Here is an 11,264-nt window from a genome sequence, read left to right on the forward strand (position 1 = left end):
CCCATTAAAACGGCCAGGAAGTTATTATTTTTTTAAACTTTTAATTGCATTTCTAATACAACAAAAAATCGAGAGGTCAATAAATGATGAATGATAAATCCGCAATAATATTTAAACAAAGGGATGACAATTTATATAGACTTAAACCGCAACAAAATGGTTTTTGAAAAACGCATAGGGATTATAATTAAATCGCTTATGAATCGGTTAAAAATTGTTTTCGTAACAAACGAATCGCTTAGTCACGGGCAGCTGGACATGAGTGCGATTTCGAAACGGGTATGAACCAGTTGAACGATCGGTATGGACCAGCTAAAGGTTGACTATGCACTATATACGATTATATAGTATAGCCTTAGTCAAGGTGCCACAGATGTTGAATCGCATAAACCCTAGGGCACATACCATTTAGCCATTAACTGTTTTAGCAATCGGTATTTTTAAAGGTAATCGCTGCAGGGTCCCAAAATTGCGCGTCAACAATATCCAGGCGCTACAGAAATAGCTCCACAAAATATGTATTAAATATATATATGGTCATATGGCTAGTGTGCGTGCGAATTTCAGAGTCTCTCTCGCGTTTTTTGTCGCCTCGCATGTGTCGGACGTATTTGCGTGTATGTGCCACCCGCCCCCACAGACGCCCCCTCGAGAGTCCCCAAATCCCGGGCGGCGGCGAAAGATCTACGTAATTTCTTTCAGTTTCATAAAAAACATGGTATTTTTGTGTGTGCAAAGGTTTTTTCCGCGGCCCACAGCCATGAAACCGAATCGAAAAACTCATCCAAGATCGGCAGAGCGAATGTGTCAGACAGTTTCCACAGCGTATAGATTTTGGGGCATAATTGCAAAGTATTTTTATTGATTTGGATCAATTGTTCTTTTTTTTTTGGCGGAAACGTGCACGGTTTATATAAAATACTTCCTAGAAAAGTGGTTGAAAATAGTTTGATTTACATTTCATCGTATATAGTATAAGTATTTTATATTGATTTGGATCATTTGTTTTCTTTTGTGCAATAAAAATTCTGTTTTTAAATAGTATGCTTTTAATTTGCAAGTGAACGTTTTCATCGTAAATAAAAACTTGCGAAATTATTAAATATTTAAAAAAGAAATGAAAATATGTTTTTCTGTATTTTCTATTAAATAAACCACCACATTTTGCCTACACAATCTCTTTAGTTATTGCTAAAAATCCATAATCTCATTGCAATGACAGCTGATGAGTCAGCAACAAGTTGAAGTTAATCAAAAATTCGACTTTTATTTAAAATCTATTTCAAAATTTACTATTTCCGTCTAAAAATTCTCTATTTAAAATCATTCGAAATGATTAAAAGGGAATTGGTTACTTATAAATTTCTTAATTAATACAAGTAAGAAATAGTTCTAAAAACCAAAATAAAATAGAAAAAGATTTTCTTACTTCAATAAAGTTAAGTCTTGGCATTATATCAATGACATTCGAGCCAATAATTGTTTGTATAAAATGTTCCAAAAATGGGAAATAGCTTAAAACAAATACAAAATATTCAAAATTCAGAATAATAAAAATTACAAAAGGTGTTTGCTTAATAAATCCGGCTGCATGCCGCCAATGCAATGTGGATCGACTAAAAATAAGCGAATAAGCGACGTGTTTTTTTATTTCCGTCACTCATCCTCATCTTTCGCAATCCGGAGTGGACCCCAAGCAAATATTGGCCCAGCCGCCATCGCCATCCAATCGCCCAAGTTCAGTGGTGTTTGCCCGCCTGTCATCACCCCTCGTGACCAGAGGCACTCACTCTGTTTTCGTTTTTTTTTTTTTCTTTTTTTGTGGACAGCCCAGTGTGTGTCCTTTGACTGCCATCTCATCTCATCTCATCTCATCTCGTCTCGTCTTCAAACGCCATCAAAATCAAAGTCAACTTCCATGGCAGCCCAATCCCAATCCAAACCAAACCCAAACCCAAACCCGAACCATCTCATACCATGTCACCAATCCACTCCACACCACTCCACTCCACTCCATAGCACTCCTCCTGATCTTGATCTCTGTGTACACTGCCCATGCGGGATCCACTGACGTCAGTGGAAATTTGTGTAGACTTTATGAGGTTGCGGCTTAAAGTTTGTTGATGTTTTTTGTGACTGCTGCCACTGGGGATTTATGGGCCACCCTCTTGCGGAGATACTCCATCCGCTTATCGGCGCACTTTTTATCAGGCATAAATCTGCCTAGCTTGGCATTTCTGCGCTGGCATCTGGAATGAGTTGGATCCGCTAGATGTCTGGATCTCTGGACTTAGCTCAAAAGTATGCAAAAATCATCTCACAAATAAGTGGCCACTTTCATTGATAACTCACTCGAATCATTGTTGTATTGCAAGTCCCTCATTAATCTTTCATTGAGATAAAATCATAATATTGCCCATATATCAAACATTATCTTTACCCATCAATTGATGGCGGAAAATAGAATTGAAACTAGTTGACAAGAATCTCAATTATTTTTAGTGGTATGCAGTGCACTGATCTTGCCTTGAACTTTCTACACATAAATAGATTCAAGATCATGGGCACATATTCTTGATTGTTTTTCCGCTCCATAAATAGGGGAAATACGGCATCTGTGTTGGATTTTGAGTGGTTTTCTATTGATTTTAGCCTTATTTATCTAGCTAACAGCTTAGAAGTAAGAAGCTAACTTAATAAAAAAAAGTACTAAATATTATATAAAGGCTTGGTTTTGAAAAGTATACATGTTTCATTGTTTTTCCGCTCCATAAAAATGTGTGTGATTTCGTTTTATCTAAATAATGGAGGGGAATGTTTTCAACAGTTTATAATTAGATAAATGGTAAGTCCTCTTATCCTTCAGTTGGACAATCGCTCCGCTTTAGTCTAGCTTATCACCCACTTTAATGATCTATCTTTAGGTTTACGACCTGCCATTTCGCTGAGCCGCAACATTATAACGTTCAAAACATCAACATTATAATTGGCTTAGCGGGGCCTTTTTCCTAATGCTCTTGTTCGAAGCTCCGCAGCTCCACTCTGTGCGTCAGAGAAATGAGAACTCTTTGGTTGTTTGGATGGGAGTCACGTGAATCGAAAGTGGCAAGTCACCTTTGGCTACGCAGTGTCTATGGTCAAACTGGTTTGATTCCTTGAAAACACCCCCCTCTTTTCATTTGCCGCTTCAATCAGATGGCAAACAAACCGAAATGAATGCGCACAGCTCGCGAGCTTGATTAATCATTGCATGCTCAATATCAATTAAGGCAGGGGGAAAAATACAAGATCGGGTCTCTTATTCAGAAGAGGGCTATATATATGATATACGATACTATGCAAGGGAGAAAGGGACAGAGAGAGAGAGAGAGAGAGAGTGAGAGTGAGAGATGACTAACCATTTGGCACAAGCTGAAATCAATTCAATGCCCAATTTTGAACAGCATCAAAAACAACAGCCCGCAAAGAGGCACGTTCTGCATTCTACAGTCTACACGCTACAGGCTACAGTCTCCAGTCTTCAGTCTCCAGTGTCCAGTGCGAACCGGTTAGAACCGGTTGAAACCAACAATCAACCCGCTGAACCTTTAAGGCAACTACGTCATCAGAATTAAAAAGGGGCGACACCGAGTTGAATGCTTCAGTTCCGCAGATCAATTCGGAAGCGGCTCTTATGAATCCTCAAATACAGCTTCATTATATAGGTTTTGCTAATGATTTCTAAGAATTCAATAAAAAAATACCCTTATTAAGACTCCTTAGAATTTATACTTATATGCACATAATAGTTATATTAGTTGTTTTAAACAAACTTTCAAATATAGTATCAGAGCATTAAAGAAATTGTGTATTAATCCTTTATAATCATTTTGAAGATAGATCTATTATGCTACCAAATAAAGTATCCGAATCATTAAACCCATTTATTATAAAAATCGCCCATAAATATATACCTGCCACAAACACTCCTTGCATTGCGCACAATTTTAATCGTTCCTGTACAAACAAAAAAAAAACACACATATTTCACACAACAGATATTGTTCATAAATCAAAAATACATTCCCAAAATCGAAATTAAGTCATTTCGGAAATTGTAAAAATAATGAGTCTCAATTTCGTATTGCATTTTCAGCTATAAACAATTAATTTTTTGTAAACATTTTTTTATTTAATCGTTTATTTATTAATGTTCTGTATTCAGCATTTATTGAAGGTCATAAATTAACTGCAGTGATCATATAAACTTGAAGAGATTTTTATTATAAAACATTTAAAGTTATTATTTATTTTTTTATACAACAGTTAAGTGTCTATTAGCCGGATTCCATTGGCGCATTAAAACGCATTTAGCCTAATGCGCATTTATTTACAGAGGGAATCCCATAAGGTTACATGCCGCATTTAAAATAAATGGGAATAAAAATCATTCGCCCCGAACGTTTTTACAAAAAATACTGGAAAACACCGATATTTCACACTATTTCGTTAGTGCCATCACTACAACAGTTGGTTTTTTATATGCAAGGTTGGCGCAATTGTTGATTTCTTTCGAAATTAAAATCTATTTTCATTAAAATGACTGCAAACAAGATCAGAGGCAGCAAATCCTGGACGCAGTACCACAATACATTACTACTGGATCTCTGGCAGGAAATCCCAATCCCACATTTACGGGGATCCTTGCTCTTCTTTTCGAAACTTTGGTGGTCTGCTTTGCAAACCCGTCAAATAACACCATCAGCTCCCCTTCCTTGTCGTCAATGTCGCTTTACGGATGTCCAGCTGAGCAGGACATGATTTTTAATTCATTTCGTTTTGATTTATGACAATTCAAAAGAAAGAAGAAGCCCAGATCAGCTGTTCGTGCCATTCACATGTCGGAGTAGCATTAGCTAAATGCCAATGGGCCAATGGAATCAGGCACATTTAAAAGGTCCACCTAATGCGGCAATGGAATTAATATTATTTTGGTTGTAGCAGTTTGGTTGATATTTATTTAAAGAATTTTCAGACACTATCGATGAATGCTTGTAAAGTATACCCAGAGTTTCAAGTGATTTTAGTTTACGATTGATTGTCTATTGCTATTCTGTCCTCTCCATTTAGATCTTTTAAGTATACAATATTTCAGCTCTTTGATTATGCAGTTGTTTGGTATTGCTAAATCCTGAATTTGGTAAATGGACAATACCCAGCCATGGGTATAAGAAACCTAGTTGAAACTAGTTGCCTGGCACATGATCGATGAAAGCTGACATTGCGTCAATTGGAAGACGATTCACGGGCACTGAGGACTGAGAAACTGTCTGCTTGAGTGCTTTTCCATTGCAGAGACTTGTTCATTTTGATTTTGATTTTGATTTTCATTTTGATTTTGATTTTCATTTGATTCCATTTGCGAACAAACAGGTTTGTGGCGCCCGAGCAGGTACAACAATGGATGTGACAACAATTAGAAACTGCCACATGTCGCTTGGCTCTTTGTTCGCCACGCCATGCAAAATAGATATCTGAAAAGCCGAAAAGCACTTGTTTTGTTTAGTTCTACGCGGCTTTTGTTTGTATTTATTGTTTTATTTATTTTGTTTTTTATTTACCTTTTTTCGCTGCCATTTTCTGTCTAACTGTCGCGCGGGGAGTTTGATTTAAAATGCTTATCTGGATTAGGGCTCTGTTGGTAAATGTAATCGAGGCATTGTATAGCCACTACTACTGCAAATAGCTACTGGATCAACAACGATGCGACACGAGCCAACCGAAGGGCCATAAAAATGAAAAATAAAAAACAAAACAAAACAAGCGAACGAGGCCCTCAACTCAACTGCATTGACTTTCGGCGCAAAACATATAGAATGGGTATACACATCCTATATAATATACTATATGTATGCACATGTAGAGATATTTGCATTCTGGTGACCCCGAGCAGGCAAAAAAAAATGTATTTATAAGACTTCCCACTTAAATGTATTATTTGTTTGCTAAATGCTAGCATTAAGGTGGGCAGAAGAAATTAAAATCAGGGGGCGGTGAAGGAGAGATCGGCGGTGCTAGAGAAAGTGTCAGATTGGTGACCCCGAACTGCCTGAAATTGCTTACGTGGCAGGTTTTTATGAGATTTCCCTGTCGCGTTTATTACTATTTGTTTGCTAAATGCACAGGGAAAAACATTATTGACTCCACTATTTTCGCATACTGCTAAAATTATCTTAATCAATTTTGTATTTATTTACGTTAGCTATTTATTTAATTTTCAAGTGGGTTAGAGAACTATAGGTTTTTGGTAAAAAAAAATGTGTATTACAAATACAAATATTAAACATATTAAAATAAAACAAATATATTTAATGAATTAATTTTGGAGAACTCAGTGAAGGAATTTTTGTATCTCGCGAGTTTGGATAGACTTTAGTCGGCTGACTTTTAAAACGGTTTGTCCTCGACTCAATGAACTTTACTTGTCTTGAATAGTGTGGTTAATAAATAAAGATTAACTTTAAGGAAGAGCTGCAGCGTAGCTCTCTTTTCAGCTGGATTGTATGGTAACTTAGCTTACACAGTCTGAGTAGTTATGTGTGTTTAGTAAATGTACATATACCCATTTTCTACCCTCCCCTTGAATCTGTGATCATTCCGAGCATTGCAATTATGCAGCTAATTGCACAATTAAAGTTTGCAAGTTGCCTTGCCTTTTTGTTGCCTTTCGTCTCGTCGTAGCCCCCAAAAAAAATAATTCGCTGCACTGCCAGCACAGACTGTAGCTGCATCTGTATCCGAATCCGAATCGAAATCCGTATCCGTGTATATCTGACGATATATCGAGGAACTTTGCGCTGACCCAAACCAATTCGAATCGGATCGAGCCGCCTTGCCGCCTTTCTGCCTTGTCGCCCCCCAAAAATCGAGAAAGAGCGAGCGAGGGCAAGGCAGAAAATAAACAAACAAACAAATAAATAAATAATTATGGCGGAGAGAGCGATCTATATGCGCTTTATTTTAAGAATGCCTCGAAGGAAATGTTTGCCCAGATAAAAATAAAGCCTCTCGCAATTTTTGGATTTGAAATTGGTCGCGTTTCAGGTTCAAGAACATTTGTGCGTGGCGTTAGAATTAGACAAAGGAAGTAGGAATCAATGTGGAATTAATATACATTTAATTTAAATTTAAACTGTCTAGCTACATAGCTTTTGTTACATGAATTTTTAACTATTGGGTAAGACAAATTTCTCAATAAGATAAGTATAAAATAAAGGCCACGAAAGTATCAAAATAATACTTAAGTGGTTTAAAAATAAAAGCCTTAGACTACAGTTTTAGACATTTCGGTATAGAAATAAAACCAAAAAGAATAGTATTGAATTATTGCTTTTACTAAAATACTGTCTGTAGTTTATTTGCAAGACACATTTATTAAAACATAAAACAATTTTATAATATTTATACCAAACATTTATAAGAGAACTTATCTAAACTATTACTTTTATATAATATTTAGCATTGAATTTATACCTAAACGTTAATACCGTCCGTAGTTTGTTTTCAAGACACACTTATTGAAATGAAACTTTCAGTGTTTTTTTTTTGGATGTACAAATTATGATAGAGTTATATATTAAATGTACAAAGTCTTACATAGATGAACGTATAGAAAGACTATTCACGCTTATCTTTGGAATGTATATTCTACCCTCACTCGTTTAAATTTTGGCCGCTTCCTGGTATTTTAAGCGCAAGTACACAGTTTTACACAATTTCAAGTATGTGAGGATGTGGCGCCAAAGCTGTCTGACCTCCCTACTTCCTCTTCAATCCCATAACCACTCACATTCTGATTCTCCCGATTTGCCGCCGACACGTTTCTCTTGTCTAATCTGGGCGCAAATATTTTAATTTAATTGTAATTTCCCCACGATTCCGTTTTGCTTCTGTTACAAAAGTGCTGTCATAAGAAATGCGCCACTAACTTAACTTGTTTGATTGTCGCCACATTGCACAAATATTTATGTTTTTGATGCGCTTTATAGGAAAGAAGACGAATCAAGTGCAATCAGAAATGATTGAATGGCCAATTGGGTGTGAGCAAGTGGTGAAAAAGAGGAGAAATCGATTTGAACTGAAAATAGATTTTTAGCAGAATTTTTCAGATCTGGTTTTAAAACCGACGTCACTGTTTCTGCTCTTCCAGCAAATAAAAAGTGTTCAATTAATAATTGAGTTATGTGCCACTAGGCGTATACGTAATTTATAGATGGTTGACCTTAACTCGCATACAAAGATTTTCCGAAAATTTAAGACATCAAAAATGCAATGGAAATCTTATGGAATTATTATTTTTTTTTTAGTTTAAGTCAAATTAATATATTTTAATTGAATATCAAATAAAAAAGGCTGAATTTTCATTTAATATTTTAATTTTATGCCACTTGGCGTATGCGCAATTTAAAGTGACTTTTAATGCGCTTTAGAAAAGTATTAAAAAACCAAAAATGCATTATTAGCTTGAACTCACCTCTTCGCGATAACGGTGGGCGTGGCAATGCAGAAGTCTTGTTATCGGCGCCTTTTTTCCGTCCTTGTTATCGGTTTTATCGTTGTCTTGCCGATTGAGCTGCGATATTGCTTCCATTCAAATAGTTATCGCTGGTTTTTTGGTGTCGTGGATTATGTTTTCTTATTGCCCCGACTTTTAGGCGCTTTCTGTTGGATAATATCGAAATAATCGATCAAGCAATTATTTGGCGCTGCGCTGAAACCCATAGAACAAAATCAAACATTACTACCGATTTAACCCATGCATCGTAATCTAATCATTTGGATGTGCACATGCGAATGCGATCGAAAAGCTCCACACGATCGGCACGTTTCACCCAGTTTTACCTAACAGCCAAAATATAAACAATACACAGCACGTGAATCGCGAATCGTGGATCCTCATGAGGCCCCCAGAAAGCGAAAGTATATCGTGCGAAAGAGTGGGCCATAGCACTGGGCGAAAGAGACGGAATGAGAGGAAAATGTGTTTTGCCAAAAATGAGAATGGAAAAACTGATTCTATCTTGTTTATTTCGGACACCCAGCGGGTGAGTCTGCCTGTTATTTCGATCGTTTTTAGTACTTATATACTCTCCGTTTTGTTTATGTTTTTTTTCTTCTTTGGCTTCCAATTTTTTTTTTTGGCTTTACTTACGCACAGAGCATGGGATTCTTTCTTTCCTATTGACATGCCATTATGCCAACCATTTGAAATTTGTCCCATATCCTAGGAATTGCTGAATTTGAACCAAAGCACAATCGGTTGAAGTTCCCGCTACCCGTTGCAACCGGTTAAACCGGTTCACAGTGTTTTCGTTTCGAAAATAGCACTCATCTCTGGAACAACGAGTTTTCAAACTGTTGCCGAGAGAACATTTCCGCCAACAAGTGTCGTATTTGGGTCTATATTTGAATCTTGTATGGCGAAAATGTGCGTGTCCCCAATGACGCAGCACCTTCGGAAGGATGATTTAGAAACATGCTCTGTATTTATAGCCGGAATCGAATCGGAAATCTGTCTGAGGTCAGTGGGGGTTGAGATACTATAGTGGGAGAGTGGCATGTCTGCCGACAGAGTGCCGACAGAGTGCCAAAAGAATAGAGATCGCATTGTATCGTATCGGATCGGATAGAGAAGATTCGTAGGTGGACCAGACCTGTTCGGTCTGGAATGGGGCAGTTCGGACCACCACATGGGCCAGACCGCTTTGAGACTGGGGTAAAAATACGCACACTCTTTCAAGGCGTCGAAATGCTGACGTTGACATTGGATGACGTCTCGTTCGACTTGTGGGCAGCAGCATTCAGCATATAAACTATGGGAACATGTACATATATCCACCAGATCGCTGCGTGATGTCGAGCAATTTCGGGCCAAATGAATGTTAGCCATGTTAGTCAGTCAGCTGGATACGGATTCGGATGCCATTCGGACTTTCAGACATTCAGACATTTAGACATTCCTGATCCGGACGGAAAGTACTAACCCCCCATATTTATCAAGGGGGCGTTGTTCCAATTCGAATTAGCATGCAAATACGAGAAGAAACAACGACCAAGTGAAAATATTCCCACTATTTAAATGCAAATTTCGAGTAAACAAAACCAGGCGCACAATATTTACTTGCGTTATTTTCCATGCTGAATATGAAATGATTTATCAATCAAATTATATGTAAATATTAGAATAGTTTTTTTTTTGTTTTATTGCAAAACGCGATCGCTAGTACAGTCCGCATGTATGACAACGAGCTACCATCATCTAAGCTACACAATTCTGGATGAATCCTTACTTTGTGGCTATTTTCCGCTTTGGTCAAGGGTAACTCGCAATTCTATCCGTTGGCCTGTGTTATTCCTTTTTCTTTCTTTTCTTTTATTTTATTTTTTTTTGCGTTTTTTTTTTATCGATGCTTGGAATTGGAAACAAAGTTTTCCGCTGTTTTTCCAACTTGTACGATTTGTTGATGCCTTCGCGCTGAAATGTGTTTATAATTTGGACTCTTGCCAGGTGCTTTAGTGGTTCGATTTGCTTTTTATTTGCTTGGTTAATGCTTGTTAATTTTTTTGTATATATTTTTTGTTTGCCTTTTAGTTGTAATTCATTTATATTGATCTGTTCACGCTCTAGAAACGCTTGCGTGGAAATCGATTTCAATTGGTATTTGCACCCGCCTGGGAATCGAAATGGGATCACTAAAAACGATTTATTTTATGTGTAATTTTTATTACGCTTTATTTGGATTCTTTTTTTTTTGATTTCCTTTTTTTTATCTGATTTTTATTTTTTTTTAGTTTAGTTTTTTATTTTTGTATTTTTAGTTGGTGTCGGATAATCGCAGATTTCGTGTGCTAATGTCGCGGCTTGAACTTTAAAACTGAAAACGAACGAATTTCAGTTGTTTCGCATTGTTTAGTGCGCTGTGCGAGAGCTCTATTGTTGTTGTATTATGTTTACTACTGGCTACTGGCTACTGGCTAGGTGCAGCACGGCAGCGACGCCGGCAGAATCCCAATCCAAATCCCAATCCCACCGATCTCAGCCCCCTGCCCATGAACACCCCAATCCCATGGATCCTCCCCCGCATTTGCACAGTCCATTCCCATTCCCATTCCCATCCCCATCGAATGTCTCCCCACAATGGAGCGCTCAATGAGCTTGAGTGTCATCCACTTAGGAAGCGCCAACCACTGAACTCGCCACAACAGTACCAAAAAAAAAAAAAAAA

Source organism: Drosophila elegans, unplaced genomic scaffold (genome assembly GCF_018152505.1).
Source record: "Drosophila elegans isolate 14027-0461.03 unplaced genomic scaffold, ASM1815250v1 contig_149, whole genome shotgun sequence".
NCBI classification, from domain to species: domain Eukaryota; kingdom Metazoa; phylum Arthropoda; class Insecta; order Diptera; family Drosophilidae; genus Drosophila; species Drosophila elegans.